The sequence below is a fragment of the Cryptomeria japonica genome, chromosome 9 (genome assembly GCF_030272615.1).
Source record: "Cryptomeria japonica chromosome 9, Sugi_1.0, whole genome shotgun sequence".
Lineage (NCBI taxonomy): Eukaryota > Viridiplantae > Streptophyta > Pinopsida > Cupressales > Cupressaceae > Cryptomeria > Cryptomeria japonica.
In genome coordinates this window covers 611,118,837-611,143,038 of record NC_081413.1, presented here as the reverse complement: position 1 = coordinate 611,143,038, position 24,202 = coordinate 611,118,837, and positions in this window count along the sequence as shown.

Genomic DNA, 24,202 nt, shown 5'->3' with positions numbered 1-24,202 from the left:
AGTAGTGTACCCTAACAAGTTACCTTGGAGGAGCTTGACTAGAAGGGTGAGTTGAGGAGTTGGGGTGAGTAAGGGTGAATTGGAGAGCTAGTGTTAGGGTTTCAAGCAGATCCGAAGCAAATATGAACTAATAATTATATGCAGATTTAAATACAAAAGATAAAGAAATAAAACAGGACACAGATAACACAGAGATTTAACGTGGTTCACCTAGAATGGGTTACGTCCACCATACACAATCGTCCAATCTTTCTTATTATCCAGCAAAAATAATACATCAACATTACAATGTCTTAAGCATCCCAGCCGCTTATAACATGCATTTTTAGGGCAACAAAAAAAGTCGGCCTTTTTTTAGGGTTTTATTACAATGTCGGTTTTGATCAACGAAAAACGACAAAAAAATACTTTGCGAGGATACTTGCTGAGTGTACAGTACTTTGCTAATCAGTCGCCATATTTCAACAATCTCCCACTTGTAGACTGATCAGGCTCCACACCAAATAATCTCCCACTTGGAGATTGACACTACACGACACCACTGTACATGCAACATCCACTGGATAAAACACTAGGGCTCGACTGGTATAAATTCCACAATTATCAATCAAGAAGACCAATAGACACTGATGAAGAAATCAGCTTCTCCTGTGGAACTGCCTTCATGAATATATCGACAGGATTCTCACTTGTGTGAATCTTCTCAAGCCGTAACTGATCCTCCTCCAAAACAGTCCGGATGAAGTGGTACCTGAGTTGAATGTGCTTTGTCCTTGAATGAAAAGTAGAGTTCTTCGCAAGATGAATGGCACTCTGGCTATCAGTATACAATGGGCTATCCTCTTGTGTCTAGCCCAATTCCTCCATAAAACATTGCAACCAAATCATCTCCTTGCTGGCTTCTGTAGCAGCAACATACTTAGCTTCAGTGGTTGAAAGTGCAACAACCTTTTGCAGCTTAGAAATCCAACTGACTGCAGTTCCCCCTATACTAAAAACATACCCTGTAGTACTCGTCCGTGAATCAATATCACCCACCAGATCAGAGTCAACAAATCCACTCAGAGCAGCATTAGATCCTTTGAAACATAATGCCTTCATTATAGTTCCTTTCAAATACTGAAGAATCCATTTCACAGCATTCCAATGTTCCATACCCGGATTACTCATAAACCTGCTCATAGCTCCCACTGCATGTGCAATATTTGGCCTTGTGCATACCATTGCATACATCAGACTGCCAACAGCTGATGAATACAGGATGTTAGACATTTTATTAACCTCTTCCTATGCCTTTGGGCACATCTCCTTAGTCAATTTGAAATGACTAGCCAAAGGTGTACTAACTGCTTTTGCATCTTACATGTTAAATCTTTTCAACACCTTCTTTATATACTCACTTTGGGACAAATTCAAGGTTCTATTTTTCCTGTCCCATGTAATCCTCATACCAAGAATTTGCTTAGTTGCACCCAAATCCTTCATAGAAAATGACCAAGCTAATTTCTTTTTAAGATCATTTATATGTTGCATGTTAGACACAGCAACAAGCATGTCATCAACATAAAGCAATAGGATAATATAACTGCCATTATCAAATCTCTTAAAATATACACAATGATCAAAATGGCATTTATGATAACCGTGTTCAGCCATGAAACTATCAAATTTTAAATACCATTGTCGAGGTGCTTGCTTTAGGCCATACAGACTTTTCTTCAACCTGCACACCAAGTTCTCCTTACCTTTGACCTTATATCCCTGTGGTTGCAACATGTAAATTTCCTCCTCCAAATCTCCATGGAGAAAAGTTGTTTTGACATCTAATTGTTCAAGATGTAAATCATCTGCAGCCACAAGACTAAGTACAGTTCCAATTGAAGTCATTTTTACAACTGTGGAAAATATTTCATCATAATCTATACCCTTTTTCTGTGCAAAACCTTTTACCACAAGTCTGGCCTTATATCTTTTCTGACCTCCTTCCTCCTCCTTCAGCCGATAAACCCATTTGTTAGGCAAGGCTCTTTTTTCTACAGGTAAAGGGACTATGTCCCAAGTCTTATTTTTCATCAAGGAGTCCATCTCCTCTTTCATGCCTAGCTCCCACTGTTGTTTGGCATCTACCTGCATTGCTTTTTCATATTCTTCTGGTTCACCAGAATCCGTTAATAAAATAGAATACAAAGAAGGAGAAAATATTTCAGGGGGTCTACTTGTCCTTGTAGAATGTCTAACACTTGCAGGAGTTTGTGGGACAATCTGTTGTTGTTGAGCATCAGGTACCTGTGGCATTTCATTTTCAGGAATCTCCTCCAACACCACATATTCTTGTTTGTCGTGTTCATGCTTCATTTCCTGCATCTATTCTTTATACATAACCTTCTCATTGAATATAACATCTCTACTTCTAATTATTTTCTTATTTTCAAAATCTCATAACCGATACCATATTCATCTATCCCATATCCAATGAAGGTACATTTATGAGATTTAGCATCAAGCTTGGTTCTGTTTTCTTTATCAACATGGACAAAAGCTTCGCAACCAAAAGTTTTTAGAAAAGAATAATTTACCTTTTTACCAGTCCATGCCTCCTCTGGAATACCACCATCCAAAGGGGTTGAAGGTCCTCTATTTATCAAATAGACAGTAGTATGTACAACATCTGCCCAAAAATGTAAGGGCAATCCAGCATGAAATCTCATGCTCCTCGCACGTTCCATGATAGTCCTATTCATTCTCTCTGACACACCATTTTCTTGTGGAGTTCCTAGAACTGTCTTCTGCTTTTGAATCCCATTTAAGGAGTAGTAATCTTCAAATACTTTTCTGCAATACTCACCTCCATTATCTGATCTCAAACACTTCAACTTTTTTCCTATCTCATTCTCAACCAAAGCTTTCCATTTCTTAAAAGTTTCAAAAACATCTGATTTTTGTTTTAGGAAATATACCCATGTTTTTCTGGTTGAGTCATTAATAAAAATAGCATAATAACAAGAGCCACCAAGAGATGATACTTGAGCTGGTCCCCATACATCTTAATGTACAAGCTCTAACTTCTCACTCTTCTTCTCTTTCCCAACTTTGAGAAATCTGACTCTTTTCTGTTTACCATAAACACAATTTTCATGTGAAGTCTAAATCAATCTTCTTTAGTCCTGGTAATAGATTTTTGGAGTGAAGGGTTTTCATCCCTTCCTCACTCATGTGCCCAAGCCTATGGTGCCACATTATCGAATCTGTTCTTGCAACATTTATTGTTGTTGTCCCTGTAGTAACTTTATCTATAGCAGCTAGGGTAGAGTAACTGTTACCTGTACACAGATATAATGTGCCTACCTTCGCACCTTTAGCTATTACTAATGATCCTTTAGCGACCTTCCACATACTGTCTGAGAGGGTAACTATGCAACCTTCACTAACTAGTTGCCCTATAGAAATTAAATTTCTTCTTAAATTAGGAACACGTCTTACCTCCTGCAGAAACCAGTCATTTCCATTCTGCAACTTGATCTTTATCTTTCCTTTTCCAACAATTTGACAAGGCTCATCATCACCCAAATATACCTGTCCAAAATCACCTTGAACATAATTTAGAAAATATATTCTATGGGGTGTAGCATGAAATGAAGCCCCAGAATCTATTACCCAGGAATCATTAACATTATCCAAACATGAGATTAAAGCATCTTGTAAAGTATTACTTGCAATATTAGCTTCCTTGCTGTCATTTTCACTTTTGTCTCCTTCTTTGTTTTTCTGAGACCAACAGTCTTTCTTTAGATGACTAGGCTTTCCACAGTACCAGCAATCTTTCTTTCCTCTAGATTGAGAGCGTCCTTTCTTTGACTTCCCTCGTGACTTCTCATTCCCAGGGCCTTTTCCTCTTTCCTTTGATCTTCCTCTGTTCTCCACATTCAAAACACTACCCGATGATGTTGGAGTCTCACCTGTGCTTTTCCTTCGCATTTCCTTGCTTAGGATAACACCAACAATATCATCAAATACCAAAGTATTTTTACCAGAGACAGAGTTACTTATAGCCATAACCAAGCTATTCCATCTTTCTGGCAAAGAACATAAAATCAAGAGAGCCCTAACCTCTTTTGCAAAAGTAATTTTTACCGAAGACAATTGACTGGTAATTGTATTAAATTCATTTAAGTGCTCCGCTACAGATCCCCCCTCACTCATTTTCAAATTAAACAGACGCTTCATAAGAAATACCTTATTCGAAGCCGAGGGTTTCTCATACAACTTAGCCAATGTCGCCATCAAATCTACAGTCATTTTTGCTTCTGTTATATTGAATGCTACAGACGGTGCAAGGCACAATCGAATCGATCCCAGTGCCTTTCTATATAAAATGTCCCACTCTTCATCTGACATTGTGGTCGGTTTCTTTTCCTTTCCTTCCAATGGCCGCCACAAATCCTTTTGATACAGGTAATCCTCCATCTGCATTTTCCATAACTGATAATTCTAGCCATTAAACTTTTCGACCTTGAATTTGGAATCCTCCATTGCTCCCACTCAAATCTAAAAGTCCTGCCAATTTACAGAAAACCTTGCTCTGATACCAATTGTTAGGGTTTCAAGCAGATCCGAAGCAAATATGAACTAACAATTATATGCAGATTTAAATACAAAAGATAAAGAAATAAAACAGGACACAGATAACACAGAGATTTAACGTGGTTCACCCAGAATGGGTTACGTCCACCATACACAGTCATCCAATCTTTCTTATTATCCAGCAAAAATAGTACATCAACATTACAATGCCTTAAGCATCCCAGCCGCTTATAACATGCATTTTTAATGCAACAAACAAAGTCGGCCTTTTTTTCGGGTTTTATTACAATGTCGGTTTTGATCAACGAAAAACGGCAAAAAAATACTTTGCGAGGATACGTGCTGAGTGTACAGTACTTTGCTGATCAGTCGCCATATTTCAATAGCTAGGCCCAAGACTTCTACACCAATTGGTTGTCAGGATCCTCCACAAAATGGTACTATCGCTAAATTTAATTCACAACTATATCATCCTGTTTACCTTCTGTTGAACTAATGTCATCTGTAATTTCCATGCTAGTATGTTATTTCCTACTCATTGGCAAGCATGCCTTCTCATCTATTACTTATCCAGGAACTCACCCAAGAGAAGAAAACCTTTTCAACAAGTTCCAAGTTGGCTAACACGTCATCTCCTAACCACAAATTTTTGGACACTTCACTAGAGTATAATAAAACTTGGGACCTTGAGAAGGTGCCCAAGAACTCCCTACTAAGTTTTAAATCACCATATTGACCACGACATATGCATCACACTGGGAACAACTTGAGACTTGCTCATATACAAAAATGACTTCATCGAGCTTCAAGTGTTAATCCCCTCGTCCTGTAGCATTAACTTGTTCCTCAACCAAATCCTTGGAACACTCCATCGAGTATCCAGATGCACACTACTCAGGGCTTAGCAAGGTACCTTTTCTCATTCACTGAGTCTTGAGTTTTTTTACATGACACATTCACACTGTCATGTTAGATAAGACTAGGAGTCTCAATAAGATACTCAAATCACTTCAATGTGTGCCAAGAACCTTTTGAATACACGACCCACGTAACTCACGTGTCTCTTTTATTGCCAAAAAGATAGGGCCAAATATTTAAGATGAAATCTTGAGGTTATCAACTGAGAATTTCCACTAGGACCTTGGTGCCAGTTTTTAAACAATAAGAAAACCATGAGGAAACAACTTAAGTTTTAGGTGACCAGAATAGGAGATCATTGATCAAATAAAACATGTCCACCAAGAAGACATTGGAATATGCTTCAAGAAACACAACAAAGTTCAGAGACCAAAAACTTGAGGTATTTTGCAGAAGCTCATCCAAGGACAAATCAATATCCATGATTTTGGTTTACACCTTGAGCATCAAAGTTTTCATTATGATTTTGAACATGCTAACAAGTGCAACGGGAATCCCTTCGCCTACTATCCTAGAGGGTCTTACAAGAGACATGGCCAATGTTACTTTGATTAGTTTGGTTGAGGATGTTTTGGATGCATATGAATTCATTGCGTCAGAGCATCATATCTCTATATCAGATATCAGAGATCATGTGGGTTCTATCTTTCATGATCCACATTCAAGATCTCATCATTCTCATCATCTAGGTGGGCCTAGCACTAGTGCACATCAGGATCCACCTACAGATCTTTCTGTTAATATAGAGGGAGAGACACAAGGTACAAATCCTTCGGTGAGTGCAGAGGATCATACGTTTGATCCTGGCCTAGAGGATGTCAACTTCAACATGATGTAGACAACATCTAGTTATATTGATTTGTTGACACGTTCAAAGTCGTTATCAATGCCATCTCAATTGCACAGTCCCCTACATTCATCATTACTGTGACACATGTCAACTATTCATATTGCAGATGTAGATTTGAGCATGGAGGAGACCAATCAACTTGATATTTTAGTGGACACGATCATTGCTAGAGAGTCCGTGTACTATAATGTGCCACCTTCTACATAGATAAATTTCATTTAACATGGTCATGCTGCAAGTTTCCAATTGATAATTTTTAAAATAAATTTAAATTAGTTTTAACTTAATTCAAATGATATATTGGTTACATTATGATTAAAGTATTTAATATTGAGGATTTAATGAATGAATTTGAATATGTTTCAAACACGATGACAATAAATATGTTTATTTAATCGTATTTCGTTTAACACTTACAAATATTTTTCTATGTTAATATTGATAGTTGAGATACACATATATTTTCTCTACGTCATACTATTTTTTTTTATTGTTTGCTTGGTAAGCTTAGAGACATTTTATCTTGTTAATATTGAAAGTTGAAAAGCATCATAATTCTTTGATAGAAGAGTGCATGTCATATTATTCTGGCCGAAGCTATTCTGGCTCCAAAATAGACCTTTCGTACAGCGTGATAATAACGTGTTAGTCAATCGCAGCTGTTTATTACAAAATCGACGGTGTAAAACGTGTGACTAACACGCATGTTAGTCAATCCGTACTGCCATTTTGAAACAAAAATAGATAGGTCCTATTATTCTTAAGAAGGTTATAATTTTAAGGAAAGTGAGGAGAGATATTGTCTAAGATGAAAAGCATTGATCAATGCAGTCAAGTCAGTCAGAAGCAATCAATTCCAAAACTACATTAAAGTCTGAGTGGTATTGGTGTGACAGGGAGGGCATTACTGGTTTACAAAGTGGAATTACAAAGAAAAGCATTGCAGAGCTGGTGGAAACCCACTCACAAGAGCCAAGAGTACTGTCACGGGTGAAGTATCGTTTGTAAACATCACCTTTTTTTTCTGAAGTACGTTAAATTGTTGTAACCCATTTTGAAGACTGAGGACCACAATAAACTTAGAGAAAGTTAAAGCCCATTAGCCTCAAAGGTCATCTTGAACGGCCCGATTCAGAAAAGGATGTTTATCAAAGAGTGCTTGCTTTCTCATTACTTTCTTTCTGCTATCAAACCAGTTCAATCAACATTTAAATCTTGGTTGAAATGTCATTTGGTCCCAAGCATTGATTCAGAAAAGGATGTTCATCAAAGAGTTCATAGTATCAATTATATTTTATTATAGAAATGGAGATTTGATTTTGTCAATTGTAATTTTATCTTTATATTATATTGAATCTATTTAATAAATAATTTGTATCATTCTCATTCTACATAGTGTGATTATAACATATACATATATACATACATCTGTGTATATAGATATATACACACGTGTGTACACATATATGCATACATGCATATACACACCTATGTAGATATACATATATGCATGTGAGAAGTAATTACTTATTAGATACAAGCCACAACATAGAGTATTTGTTAAAGAAATTTAAGATGATGCAATTCATGTTTCATTATATTTACACTTTCTTTACTTGATATTTGACACATTGATAAATAAAATTTAATTACACAAATAAATTTTTGATTGAACGATAACAAAAGATTTGTAATCATACGTTTAGTTGTAATCATATATTTGGTTTTACTAGCTCAATAATAGCATTTTTCTTTATGGTATATTTGTCCTTATAATAGATAGTATGTAAAAGCAACAAAGTTTTCCACATCCACATCAACATCAATCCCATCATTTGAGATGTATCTAACAATTTAATTATATTGTATGTGAATTTGTATATTTGATTTTACAAGACTAAAATTGACATTACCATTGTCATTTATTTGCATCTTTATCACTTTAATTAACATTTGAAGCTAACAAATGTAGTTATATCAAAATCAGCCCTAACATATGGAATCTATCTAGAAGTTCATTCATGAGGTACATTTCTCCTTATGATAGATAATATGTAAAAGAAGCATGTATTTTCACATCAACATCAACCCCACCATATGGGATGCATCTAACAAAATGATTAGAGTGTATATGAGTTTGTAGGTTTGATTTTCTAAGATTAATATTGGCATTGTCATTGTCGTTCACTTGCATGTTTATCACTCTAGTTAACATTTGAATCCAACAAAAACATTCATCTAAATGCATAAAATTTCGACATTCCATGATAAATGACTTCATGGTTTCTTGATTTAACAATGTGAACTTTTTTTTCATCAACATTTTGGTTATGCTTCATGATCCCAAAAATATTCATCATGTCATGATTTGACTGTATGGACAATTGTTTCAAGCTTACTCATCTTGATGACGGATTATGGAGCATGATCTGAAATGTTGAAAAAATTGTTCAAATAGTCAAAAATCCAAAAACCATCAATAATAAAATCATTCATGTCAAAAGCAACCCTAAAATATGGAATCTATCTAGCAATTCATTCATGAGGTACATTTGCCTTTATGATAGATAATATGTAAAAACAACAAGTTTTATCACATCAAAATCAACCCCACCATATGGGATGCATCTAACAATTTGATTATATTTTATATGAGTTTAATTTTATAAGAATAATATTAACATTGTTATTCTTATTTATTTGCATCTTTACACTAATTAACTTGTCAATTTGAAAAAACTAGACACATGTAATCTATCTTGCAATCCATCAATGAGGTACATCAACCCCACCTTATGGGATGCTTTTAAAAATTTGATTAGATTGTATATGAATTTGTAGGCTTAATTTTACAATATTAATATTAAAATTATCTTTGTCAATTATTTGTAGCTTTATTAGTCTAATTAACATGTGAAACCAACAAAATTATTCATGTAAAAGTCAGTCCTAGCATAAAATCTACATAGAAATCAATTCATGAGGTTCATTCATGAGGTACATTTGTCCTTATAATATATAGTATGTAAAAGCAACAAGTGTTCATAATATCTATCCCACCACATGGGATGCACCTAAAAAATTTATTAGATTGTATGTGAGTTTGTAGGCTTTATTTTACAAGATTAATATTTATATTGTCATTTTCATTTAATGACATCTTTATCACTCTAACATGTAAATCCAACAAAATTCTTCATGTCAAAATATCTCCTATTATAATCAATGCATCTAGCAATCCATTAATGAGGTACATTTATCCTTTTAATAAATATTATATAAAAGCATTATGTTTTATCACAATGGTATCAACCCCACCATATAAGAAGCATCTAACAATTTGATTAGATTGTATGTGAGTCTGTAGGTTTGATTTTACAAGATTAATCTTAGCATTGTCATTAATTTAAATACTTATCACTATAATTAACATGTGAAGCCAACAATATAAATCAATTTAAGTGATCTACAACTTTTTGAATTTTTGGGTTTCAATTTTTAAACTTTCTGATTTCATCTTTAGGCGGAAATGGGTTTTGACAACCCAAGGGAGATACATGTGACTCCTTGTTGGCATATGTGCAGAGTATGTTGACATGATGATATTGTATGTTGTCATTGATGTCAATATAATGAAGATTGAACCGGTATATTGAAGTAAGCACTTGCAAGAGAACCGGTATATGTAAAAAAGAGAACCGGTATATGTGAAAAAGTGAACCGGTCTGTTGAAATGTGAACCAGTATATGTGAAAAAGTGAAGCGGTATGTTTGTCCAAGTGAACCAGTATATGGACTGTTTTGTATCAAGGTTTCATATGGTATGACTACCGATTGGTAGTCTTAGCTTCAGGGTTTCCGGTTGAAGTGTTCTATGACTATGTGATTCAACCGATGACATTGTGTGATGTGTTAGCATTGTAATGAAGAACAAATTGTTTTGCCACGTTAGCCTTGTACGCGTGAAGGATCTTGCATGAAGGAGATTGATCCTATCTACCTCGGGAGTGTGCGAAGTCTCTGTAAATGGTGGAGAACGTGTGATGGGTTATCAGCCTCCAAGAAGTGGTGAAGAATGAACGATGGAGAACATCTTGAGAACTGTTCAAGACTATTGTAATCAATGCAATATGATCAACGGTTAGGATTGAACCGACTGAATTGCTTAACCTAAATGTTTAGGGTTTAGGGTTTATGCTACCGACCTATCTGTTTCCTATAAGGTCGATGTTTTTTTTCATGTTGAGGTTGTTGGCAAATGTTGTGTGTGTATCTAAGTGCAAAGATACGTGATTCTTGCCAGGCCAGATATGAGAATAGATACTTGCAGAGTGTGAGTGCAGAAGGAAGGAACTGTAGTGGATCTGCATTGGCATTGAGTGTTGTTACCAGATCATTGTAATACCTGTTGACCTTTAACCACTTCAACAGTTGGAAAACCCCTTAACAGGGTAGCTTTAACTAGCTTGCCGTAAAATCCTTTAACAGGGTGACTCAAAATCATTGAGTTCTAAAAATCCTCTAACAAGGTAACCTTTAACAGGGCTTAACCCTTAACCAAGTGATCCCTAGTAGGATCGGTTCCTAATAGAACATATTGTAAAGTCTTTAACCGGACTAGGCTCCTAACAGAGCAGACTTCAAAAGGGTTCAAAGAACAGCTTGTGGGTATTCATCCCCACCGTGGTTTTTCCCAGTTGGGTTTCCACATGAAAAATATGGGTGTTATGTGTGATGCTTTTCATGTGATTCTTTGTTATTCTTTGTTAAGCGGTAAAGCATGTTGAATCAGTAAGTCTTTACATTTTTGTTGTAGTATTACTAGTGTATGCATATGGGTGAAGTGGAAATAAGATGTTAGATTGTGTGGAAAGCTTAGTTACTGATTTATATCTTTCACTGTGCTTAACCGGTAGTAATCTGGTTTAGACCGGTGTTATTGCTTGCCAGTCAAAGTGCAGGGTTCTCAATCAAACCGGTTCAAGGAAAAGTGTTTTTATCAGTACTGATTCACCCCCCCCCCCCCTCTCAGTACCAGTTTGGTACTAACTATTCATCATTGATTCATCACTCCTTGCCCCCTTTTTGTTGTATACTAGTGGTAGCTTTTTGGATAGCCCCTCTATTACTATTTTAGGTGCCCTAAATGGTGAGTCCATGGGCTAGAATAACATGCTCATGAGAAGAAACCAAGACAATCGTTTTCCTATGAATGTTGACCCAATGCTATTGGTGACAAAAGATGGAATGACTATTAAGCTACGAAACTCTATTATCATTTGAATCATGTTCTCCATGGATAACACATTGGTGAGAAATTTCTTCATGTGACCTAGTATTGACCTAGTTAGGAATTAAGTATCAACCAAATGGCCCCTGAAGGGTAGTGTCTCTATTTGCACTATGATGAGAGGAATGTTCATCTTTAAATTTTTGGCCTAGGATGATATCTTTTGTGTACTTACTAGTGGACTATGGACTTATGAAAAAAAATTATTTATCTATCATTAGAAGTTGATTTTTGACCCTAAGATAGATCTAAACAAATTTGCACCAGTTTGGGTTCATCTCCTTAACCTCCCATTGGATTTTTGGGATGAATAAATATTTACTTGGATCAGTAGTTCCTTTGACCACTTTGTCTCAATATACAAATTCACAAAAGAGAAGATGAGGTTATTTTTTGCTATATTTTATGTGTTAGTTGATGTTTCAAAGACTCTTCCAATTTTCATTACTTTATAATATAATTTTGGGAAATGGACTCAACCTATTCAATATGAGAACTTAAGCATGTATGATGCAGAGGAAGGACTAGGACAACATTGGTTTTTTGACCTTCCATCATGGGACCTCTCAAACACCTTGGGGACACACACTATCTAAGGACATCCTCAATATATTTGATGACATATCATGGCCTTCTTGACTCGTAAGACCAACCCACTTACATTTCCAAATACAACTTGGCATATGAAAGCAACCCTCCACTCATGTAATGGGACTGCATCATTGAGGAATATTGCAACATACAAAGCAACTTTGATTCCCTAATACATGGACAAGGCCTAAGAACCCTTCTAAGACTCTTCCTAAAATGTACCAAGAGTATTCAATTGTGTTCAATCTCCTACTCATCCTAAACAGTTTTAATCTATCCTTTAGGGACTGTTATTATGTAACTTGCCAAAACATTACATAGGGCACTATAACACATGATTTTTGGTCTATAAGACCTCTCCACAGCCCTGCCTTCACCACCAAATGTCAATAAGAACCATTTCCATTGACTGGTAACTTCAAGCCCTCACTTTCTTGTCTTGACAGTCTGATATGTCATGAAAATCAGAATTTTTGTTAATTGGAAGCATGTGCAATGTTCATCATGGGAACTTACAAACTTGTAAAATGATAGAATACATAGTTACAAACCTCTCCACCCATTTTGAGGATTTTTCAACGGTGGAGAGTGAAGATATACATTTATTTCACTCTCTAGTTACCTTGGGTAGGGTTTTGACTAGTTTTCACCAAAATGCTTATAACTTTTGCAAAACTCAATGAAATTAAACCAAACCAAAATCAAATAAATTAATCCCAACAATTTGCAAATCTATAAATGAAGGTATAGACCATGAAAAATCAATAAAATAGCAGTTATAAAAATGTGTTTGAACAACAACTTCTTCTTTTTTGTTCTCCAACCCCAAATTCAAGTTTGAATGTCATTTAAATACATTCTCCATGATTCCACAACTATTCCAACCACCATATAACCAAATTTTAATAATTATAATAATTTGACAACTTTGTTAGCAACATTGACAATTTTTGTTGCAATATTGACAATTTTGTAGCAACTAAAAAAGTTGAGGAAATACAACTTCAGAGATCCCAAGAACACCTGCATGCAAATACCTGTCACAAGAGAAGAATGGAGACACATAAAGCAAAAAAACATAAATTCTTTGAAGAAGAAAATTATCATTCAGAAAGGGAATCAATTGAATGAACAAGTACAATACAATCCTTATAAAAGGATAATAGAAACCCTAAAGATATGCAACCCTAAAGAAACCCTAAAGGGATAATGTGTATTTAATAATTAGAATAATTATTAAATATCTACAATATTTATTAAATGCCTAAGTTTAGCTTAAGCGTAGAGTTTAATAGACTAATAATTAAATATATAATTATTAGCTAATACAAGATAACTCTAACACCCCCCCTTAAGATGAACTTAGGGAGTAGCTAAAAAACTAAATGCATGAAGAAAAAATGCAACTATATGATGAAGGCAAATTTGGGTCCCGGCAACAAGGCCTGATGAAGTACCCAATCACAACCAAATCTCTATGAAATGGAGAAATAGAGAAAACCATGTGGGAAAAAAACTCTACTCCAAAAAGAGATGGAAAAGAAAGAAGAACACCACTGAAGTAGGAAATAGCTACAAACACTATCGAAGAGTAACTGCTGATCTAAAAAACCTCCACTGAAATAGAACATGACCAGGTAGAGAAAACTGTAATCTGTATGAGTTCCCTCAAATGACACTACTCGAATCAGAAGGCAAACAACTGAAATCGAAGATACAGATGGCATGAAAACACCAAAGCCTGAAGAGCTGATCAATCGAACCACGGAAGCATTAGAACCAACAGGACAAACCTCCCCATAATGCTGAAGAGGGAGAGGGACAGGAACATTGAAAAGAACAGCCAAGAAGAACTGCATGACGAAGAACCAGGAACATCGAAGGTGTAGAGAAAGTACATAGTGTCATGGAAGGAACACTCGCTGGACAAAGGTAGATGGTAAACAAAAGGCAAACATCAACCCCCTCATGGCACTTTATAAGTAGTGCATGTACAATAAGGCACAAGATGTGCAAGATCCCAAGTAAACACTGCATGATGGCACTTTATCTCAGTGCATTTGCATAAATACAATGCTACAATGATAAGAAGACTGGAAATAGAAAGAAGAACCAAAACCGAGACATCCTACTCAGCGAAGAGATCGTAGGACCTGAAACAACCAAGATATCCACAGAGTGCTGAAAAAGAAAAAAACTGAAGAAAATATTCCTAGAGCAGAATCTGGAAAGAAAACTTATATGGCTGGAAATTATACAGGACAAGATTTCCAATGATATAATTTTTTTGAAAAATGGAGTTCGGATGCTCATTCTATGGCTCCCGGAGTGCAAAAAAGAGACCCCACTTTGACTGGAAAAAAACACAGTCAAACAGCAAAATTGGAAAAAATTACCAACATGACGAGGTCCGGCTTGAAACTAGCTTTCTGACGCCTATTCGTTTTTGAAAAAACGACTCTATATGCCCAAGATACGGCCAAAAGAAAAAAAAAAAAAACCCTCTTTTTGGGCATAAAAAGGGTAAAAAAACTTTAATAATTTTTTTTTTTTTTTTTACGAAATTTTTTTGATGCATTTGCAGGTACAATCATACGGATTTTTGTGCCTTGTAAAGCGTGCCAATGAAAAAATCATGGCCCAGATGCACTTGTCACCGAAATAGGTCGAATTATATATCAAAATGAATGGAAATGCCCTTTGGAAGCCAACGGTGAGGTCTATTTTGGCCCAAACTGCTCTGATTTTTTTCAAAATAAAATTTGACAAATTTCTCGAAATTCGTGCAAAAAAAGGCAAAACCAAAGAAAAAATTTCAAAACCCAAATTTGACAAATTTTATAGGGAAATGGGGGTTTGGGGGCGTTTTGAGCTCAACGGTGAGGTTCATTTGAGCCCAAAATAATCAGAAACATAACAGCTACCCCAGATCCAATAAAAATTTCTACAAAAACTTGAAACCCTCCTCCAAAAAATCTTCTGAAAAATCAGGAACAAACAGCAACAGATGTAGGCTCTGATACCATGAAGAAGTTGAGGAAATACAACTTCAGAGATCCCAAGAACACCTGCATGCAAATACCTCTCACAAGAGAAGAATTGAGACACATAAAGAAAAAAAGCATAAATGCTCTGAAGAAGAAAATTATCATTCAGAAAGGGAATCAATTGAATGAACAAGTACAATACAATCCTTATAAAAGGATAATAGAAACCCTAAAGATATGCAACCCTAAAGAAACCCTAAAGGGATAATGTGTATTTAATAATTAGAATAATTATTAAATATCTACAATATTTATTAAATGCCTAAGTTTAGCTTAAGCGTAGAGTTTAATAGACTAATAATTAAATAAATAATTATTAGCTAATACAAGATAACTCTAACAGCAACTTTTACAACTTTTGACCAAATGACCTATAGCTTTCCAAAATGGATTAGAATGATCTGAAATGGTCTGAAATGACCTTATTAGACTCAACAACATCTAAACACACTAAAAAATAAAAAGTGACATAATGTATGCGTATGAGGTTCCTGATGCCCTTGCATCATACACCCAAGGGGAAGAAAGAATTCAAGTTCGACTTGAATGGAGTACATCAAATACTATCCTTCCATGTTTGATGATGGCATGATTCTGACTTCTCCTTTGTGTCTTCTCTTTACCTTCATCCCTGGTATGATTTTGGCCTTCATTGGTCCAACTATTCGTTTCAGTAGCTCTAGTGATGTTGTCAACCATTTGCCTTCTATAAGTTCATCCTCTTTCATCATGGTTGCTTCATGTGTGACTAACTTGATTTGTAAATATATTGTATTCAATTCTTTGTCATCCTCTTCTTTTGGTTCTTGTATGTCTTGATGCTCATGTTAGGCCCAATATGGAAAGCTAATGTACTGAGAGGGGAGGGGTCAATCAGTACTCCAAAACTTTTCTTGAATAATATCTTTACTGTTATGCATAAACCGAATAGTGCAGTAACATAAAATAAAGCTAAAACAAATAGATAACAATCATACATCATTCACTCCATAACACATATATTTTGGTTACACAGAAACTCTTGGCTAGAGAGAAAACCTGCAGTGGGGATGGCACCCACAACTTCACTACTACAATAATAAAGAGTGCTCGGTTAGAGCTACATGTTTAGCTATTTCTGATAGCTTACCCTGATAGAAGTAACAAGATCTATTAGATCTACCTTGCTAAAGGATTTTACAACACTTAATCTAAATGTTGCACCTGGTTAGAGGCTTTACAATTTATAGACTTGATTAGAGTCTTTTACCCTGTTAAAGGTCTCTCTTTCAACTTCACAATATTACAATAAAATCATTACAAATATCTGTAGCTTTACATCTAAAATGTTATAGTAGATTCTATGTGCTCAGAATAGATTACCTTGCTTATAGCATACCTCGGTAACCCATATAGTAACTCAGTAAACCCTTCTGTTTACTCTGTTCTTCGACTATTCTCTGAAAACCTTCTCAGTGACCTCTGTGTCTCTGTAACAGTCTTCTTACATTCATACATACACCCTTAACTCATACTATATAAATAGTTCTCTTAAGACAGTGATCCAATTCATTTCTTTGATCTTACAAACACGATTTATAAGCATGTAAAATATTTCATTGTTTAGATGACCTCGAAATCATACACAATCTTCTAGTGCAATTTCCAATGTGATAACGGCTATATGTGCCTCGATCTTGTAACATGTTTTCATATGCATGTCCAGGTTCAATGAATCTGGTAACACGTTTCACTCGGTGTATATCAACTCGGTGTGTCATCTTTGCTGCTCAATAGACATGAAAAGATACTCGGTAGACAGCTCGGTGTATACTGCGTTATGTGACTGCTTTCTTCTGTAACCAACTAGACTGTGCATACCAACTGAATATTTCGGTAATAGTAACCGACTAGAGTATATAGTATAACTTTGACATAAAACTAATGGCAATCTAATAAGTAGTAACAATCTCCCCTTTTGACATTAGTTGAGATGTTTGACAAAAACTACTTTCAAAGTTATAACTCAAAAATCTATATACTTTGCAAAATGACTATACTGACAATATATACAATAGTCAATGAAATAGTATATTCAGATATACTCCCCTTATCATTATATTGTACAAAACTCTGAAAAACTCTGATTTTGAATGCTCGGTTTTATTCTATGTGCTTTGCTTACTGTTCTGTATACTACTCGGTTCATTGCTCTTGGATACTCTGCTTACTCTGCTCGGTATACTTCCCCTATATACTATACTCCAAATACTGTATCAAAATTGTATCACTCCCCAAATATATTGTATTGCTCCCCCAATACTATATCATATTACTCTCCAAATATATTGTATCGCACTCCCCCTTTTTGACAAACATCAAAACTTAATTTCCATCTGGGGGCAGTAACTGGTCAAAAATAGATTTGTACTTGGTCTAGGCGTTGGTGAGAGTGACAGAGAGTGCATCCTTTACACTGTCCATTAAAGAATTTTGCGCTTGAATATCAGCCAATAGTGATATTAAGCCATCAAGAGTGCTTCCCTCTTGTGTAGTAGACAAGTATGTGGCTCGGTTGATCTATTTTTGGACGGATGAAAGATGAGGAAGGAATAATGTCTGAAGTGTCATTATGTCCATCCGGATCTTGTGTTCTTCATTTCTTAAGTCCAATTGTTGAGCCATGAGCTTTTGTAACCTTGTATAAAAAATTTGAATTGAATTTGGCTCTGTGGTCAACTTGCTTGAGAGATCAATGATCTCTTTCTCAATTGTCTCTGTTTTATTCTGAATGTCTTTAATGAATAAAGAAAATGTGCAGAGTTTCTGAAATAAATAATGAATGTGCTTGAGTTGAGGAGTCAACTCAGCAATAAATTTGACAAGTTTGACTTTGCCAATGGCTAGAGCTTTCTGTACCTCTTCTATCATTTTTATAGTGAGCTCCTTGTCTTTTAGCTTGCTCAAATACTCAAATGCATCAACTCCGGATGTTTCTATTTGATTAAGGAGTTCATCCAGTTGAATATGGATGGCTGCATCGGTTGACACTGTAGTTGTAGGTAGCATATCTGATAGCAGTGTCTTCACCTTCTGAAGTACTTTATTCTTCTTTTGTATGGCCATCTGTTTTTCTTGTTCGACCTTAGCTTTGCACAATTCACCAAAATCAATGAGTGCTTGCCCCTTTAATTTTGATATATCCACATTGGGCAACACTATTGGTTTAGACAAATCAACTTTGAAACTATGCTTTTTCACTTTCTTTTCTTTACCTTTGGCTGGTTGGACCAAGACAATAGCTTGGGAGGCTTGCTGACCCTCGGTAGGTTGCTCGGTAGAGGCAACACTTTGGTCGGTTCCTGTAGCCTATGTGGTGTCTTTTGGTGTCTCAGTACTAGGTGTCTCAGCTGCAACATTTTCAGTGCTCGAAGGTGCTTGTGAGGTCTGTTCTAGAGTAGTATCTTCTCCTGCTATAGACTTGTGACCTTCGGTGCCTTGTGTTGTATCCTGAGGAGTTTCGGTAGAGACAAGTTGATTGACCAGGGGATAAGGTTGAACTTGTTCTAAAACAGATTCACTAGATACAAGTTTTGCATATGTAGTGCCTTCTATCATGTCCTGCTCCGATGCTTCTATATCCATGACATCTTCATCTATTTGAATAGTGTCAGCAGGGTCTTGTTCAGTAGCATCAGGACCTTGCTCGGTGACATCAGGATTGTGCTTGGTGACATCAATGATTTCAACTGTAGTTTGTTCACCGACATCCTTGATTTTGAAGATTTCCTGCCACTTTGCTTTTGTCTCATTTTCTACGTCAATATATAGCCCATTCATTAGTTTTAAGGATCTCTGTTTGACAAGAAACTTTGAATTATATGTTGTCAGATGTTCTTTTATTTCAGCTACTGACATATCAGGAAAGAGATGGACTAGACTTCTTTCTCTGAGTCCATTGCATACTTCCACCTATTATCAATATGCAAGTAAAGTTCATTTGGAAGTGACTTTGCTAGTTCCAATGGAGCTAACCGAAACTTTAGAAGTGTGCAGATGATAGCTTCTTCAATTTGTCTCTTCTCATCATTATTTCTAGTTTCATACTTGACATATCTAAATGAACCAAATCCTCCATATTCTTTCAAATTAGAACAGAATTTTTCAACACTATGTATATTTACCTTCTTGCTCTTGACAATCTGGAATTTATTTGCATCCTCTGATTCTGTATCACTAGACTCTTTTGCCAAAATGAGTCTCCGAGTAGATTTCTTGTATGTCTTTGTTACCTTGGGAGCAGTAACACTCTTTTGTTTCTTACTCGGTGATGTTGCAGATGCTCTTGTGTTAGGTCTCTATGTTGGAGGAGTCGGTAGGGCCTTTGAAGTGTCCTGTTTCTTTCTTTTTAACAATTTACCCTTAGGCAATTCGGTGCTCAGTGTTATAGCTGCCTCTTGAGCTTTTGATTCCTCTTCAGTGATGGCAAGAGTGCCTTTGACAGGTGTAGAGGAAGAGTCTTCTCTGAATTTCTCTGACAATGCCTTAATCATCTTTGTTGCCTTTCTTGTAGCTTTGGGTACTACAATGCTCATTTTTACCTTTTCCTTTACTTCTTCATAGGTTCCATATCTTAGCTCGGTAGCATGCCTTGGTAATGTAAGAAATGCATCAATTTGTTGTTTTGTGATGTCAAAGTCAATCTCGTAACCCATAGGTGGAAAAGATTGAGTCCTTGGTTCCACAACATTCCCATAACAGTAATCGATGTCAACTTCAAAAAATATATCATTTTTGTATTTCTCTACTAGCTGGGGTGGGATTCGATACTTGTTATGCATTTTCTCTTGAAATTTACTGAAGTAATCATCCATGATATCATTGAAATTATCTCCTAACTTCTTGATGAAGTCATTAATCTGATGGGTGATTGGTCGGTGTAGCTCCCAAACTACTTTACTGACTGATGGAAATAATTTTTCAAAGTAGAAAAACATGCATACCAGTATTGATCCAAACTTTAGAGTATTAGCTGAGTTGTTCTTCTTCGGCTTCCTGATTGTGTTCAAATTCTCAAACAAATTCTTCAATAACACCTCACATAAGTCAATTTTCATTCCCTTTTTCACAATTTTATAAGCTAAGTCAACTGTTGCATAGGGTACACTATTTTCTCTTGTCGATTGGAAGAAACAGTAACCAATTACTCTAATAGAAAACTTAAGTTCTGCATCAGTGACATTGTTCAGTTTCAGTCCTTTGTAATCAGATCCTACTTCGGTTAAACTAATCAATTCCTTCTGTGATATCATCTTCTGGGCTCGGGCACGATCATAGATAGGGTAACCAGTAATCAGATGAATGATTTCCTTGGTTATCTTGAATGGTTTCTCTTCTAGCCACATGAAATCATCATGAACTCTACTTAGAACAAACTTGACCCACTGGGGTTTGAACACACAAGGATAGGTTAGGGCTTCAGTTAATCCTTTGATTTTGATGTGTTCATATTTGCTGTTCAATTTACCATCGGTACATAGCTCATCATAGGTGTCTCTGATTTCAACATGACCGAGTTCTTCAACACGACATTTGGTGAAGAATCTCACATCTTCGACTAACAACACTCTGTCCGGGATGAGTGAAAAGGTGGTTTTGTCATCCGGTTCGGAAGCTACTTTGGGAGTCAAAGAGTATTTCAGTGAGGGCTTCTCTACATTCTTGACAACTATGGGGTCTTGGATCTTGGGCGCCATTTAAGATTTTAGGTAAAAACTAGTAAAGAGTCCTTAGGGTTTCAAGATTTCAAATGATAGACGCTTTATATTTAGCAGATAATGGCAACTAGATAAGATCGGTAAACCAGCTTAACAATACGTTGAGATTTGATGTAAATACCTTGGATTTGCTTTGAATGAGGTTTTGATCACCTTGGAATCACTTGCTCTGCTCTCTCGAAAACTTGGTAAGTGTAAATGACCATGAAAATGCTTTTAAGTACACAAAATACCTTATCGGGCTCTGTGCGGGTTAGGTCAAAAACATTAAATGCACTCAGTTCCTTTTTAACTGATTTACTCTCCTTTTTTTGTTTTAACTGAGTAACCAAACTTCCTTCATTTAATGACTTGACAGGCTTCCTGTATTCACCAACTTGACAGGTTTCTTGTAAAGTGCTTCAAAAGACTTTGATAGAATTTCAAACTTACTAATACATCTTAACTATGCAGATTTTGAATTTAGTACATAATAGAATAGGAACTGTTATGATTTTAACCTTCACAGAATGCAGTCCCTTCATACCTTTATCGATTAATTTGGAATAGGTGCACCTAACTCGGTAGGTAAGGTGCTTTCTTTATTTGACACAATTTCCTTCTTTTTCCAAATCATTTGTAATTTTTCTTTTATTTCTTCAGTGTCTTTTCTAGGTTGATCTCTGCAATCTCCAGCCAAGTGTCCAACTTTGTGACAATGAAAACATGCCATACCAGGATTTCTCCATGATCTTTGGTTGTTCAGTCCAAACCTTATAAAACAGTTAGCACTAATATGTCCATATCTTCCACAAAATTCACACCATATCCTTGTATTGTAATCCCATGGTACTGCTGCATATTATCGGTAAGGATCTGTGTAAGTTCGATAACCTCTAGTGTTTGCTCAGTGTGCAGACCACATGTAGTTCTTTTGCTTAAACCAACACTTCTCGGTACTATGTCCATATCTATTGTAGTTTCTACAAAACCCTTTGAATTTTGCCTTCTGATAATTGTTAACAGACTTTGTCCTACATTGATTAGATGTGTGACCATATTTATTGCAATTGTAACAATAACCATTAGACTTAGTGACATTTGGTTGCTTACCTTTTCTGATTTGGCATATGTTGGTAGTGTGACCTTGATTTCCACAGTAGTTGCAAATAGGCTTCTTTCTTTTGATGTTATTCCTGTTTCCAGCTTGCTTTGATGATTCTCCTCTCTCAGTAGTATGAATTCCTTTCTTGGTAGAGTCTTTTCCTTTGTAACCGAGTCCTGCATCTCTATTGGGTCTTCTTGTATTCAATTGCTCATCCAACATCTTTGATGCTTCATAACTCTTCTTCAGTGTTTCTTTGGATTTCTTCTCTATTTCAAGTTCATCGGTCAACCTTGATACTTCAAGTCTCAATGCTTGGTTCTCATCATTCTTCAAAATTGCTTCATGATGTGCATAACCTAGTTGATCTGATAGGTTTTATTGAATTCTAGTCAACCTTGAGATTTCATCATTCTTATCAGATACTAAGACTTCAAGTTGTTGTTTCTCTCTTTCTAGATCTCTTACTTTATCCTCAGTTGTTCTTAATGCATCTAGATTTTCAGTCATTTGTGTGTTGAAATGTTCATTTTCTCTTTTCATTGCTTTTAGTTGATCAGCTAGTGCTTTGTTCTTTTCTTCAGTTTCTTCATATATACTGTTCTCAGATGATGTCTCAATTTGTTCCACTAACTCTTGAGAGTCCTGCAAATCATCAGACAATCTTCTTCTTACTTTCAGAGATTTTTGCATTTGCCTTTGCATGTCTGCAATCACTTGATTAGCATGATCCAGTTCTTCTTGCAGATACACAATCCTCCGAGATTGTTTATAGCCTTCCATTGATAAGATCTTGCTCTTTAGGTAGTTAAACCCTTTTCCAAGATTCAAGCTCTGATACCAATTGTTAGGCCCAATATGAAAAGCTAATGTACTGAGAGGGGAGGGGTGAATCAGTACTCTGAAACTTTTCTTGAATAATATCTTTACTGTTATGCATAAACCGAAGAGTGTAGTAACATAAAATAAAGCTAAAACAAATAGATAACAATCATACATGATTCACTCCATAACACATATATTTTGGTTACGTAGAAACTCTTGGTTAAAGAGAAAAACTGCAGTGGGGATGGCACCCACAACTTCACTACTGCAATAAGAAAGAGTGCTCAGTTAGAGCTACATGTTTAGCTATTTCTGATAGCTTACCCTGTTAGGAGTAACAAGATCTGTTAGATCTACCTTGGTAAAGGATTTTACAACACTTAATCTAAATGCTGCACTTGGTTAGAGGCTTTACAATTTATAGACTTGATTAGAGTCTTTTACCCTGTTAAAGGTTTCTCTTTCAACTTCACAATATTACAATAAAATCATTACAAATATTTGCAACTTTACATCTGAAATGTTATAGTAGATTCTATGTGCTCAGAATAGATTACCTTGCTTATAGCATACCTTGGTAACCCATATAGTAACTCAATAAACCCTTCTGTTTACTCTATTCTTCGACTATTCTCTAAAAACCTTCTCAGTGACCTCTGTGTCTCTGTAACAGTCTTCTTACATTCATACATACACCCTTAACTCATGTTGTATAAATAGATCTCTTAAGACGGTGATCCAATTCATTGCTTCAATCTTACAAACACGATTTATAACCATGTAAAATATTTCATTAGTTAGATGACCTCGAAATCATACACAATCTTCGAGTGCAATTTCCAATGTGATAATGGTTAGATGTGCCTCGATCTTGTAACGCATTTTCATATGCATGTCCAGGTTCAATGAATCTGGTAACACGTTTCACTCGGTGTATATCAACTCGGTGTGTCATCTTTGTTGCTCGGTAGACATGAAAAGATACTCGGTAGATAGCTCAGTGTATACTGTGTCCTGTGACTACTTTCTTTTGTAACCGACTAGACTGTGCATACCGACTGAATATTTCGATAATAGTAACCGACTAGAGTATATAGTATAACTTAGAAATAAAACTAATGGCAATCTGATAAGTAGTAACAACTCAATGTGTTGTACTTCCCTTCTTTCACTTTTACTTTCTCCTTCATGAGGTAATACAAGTGATGTCATACCATACTTTAAACCCTTATTGATTGTTGTAGGTTTCATATCAAACTT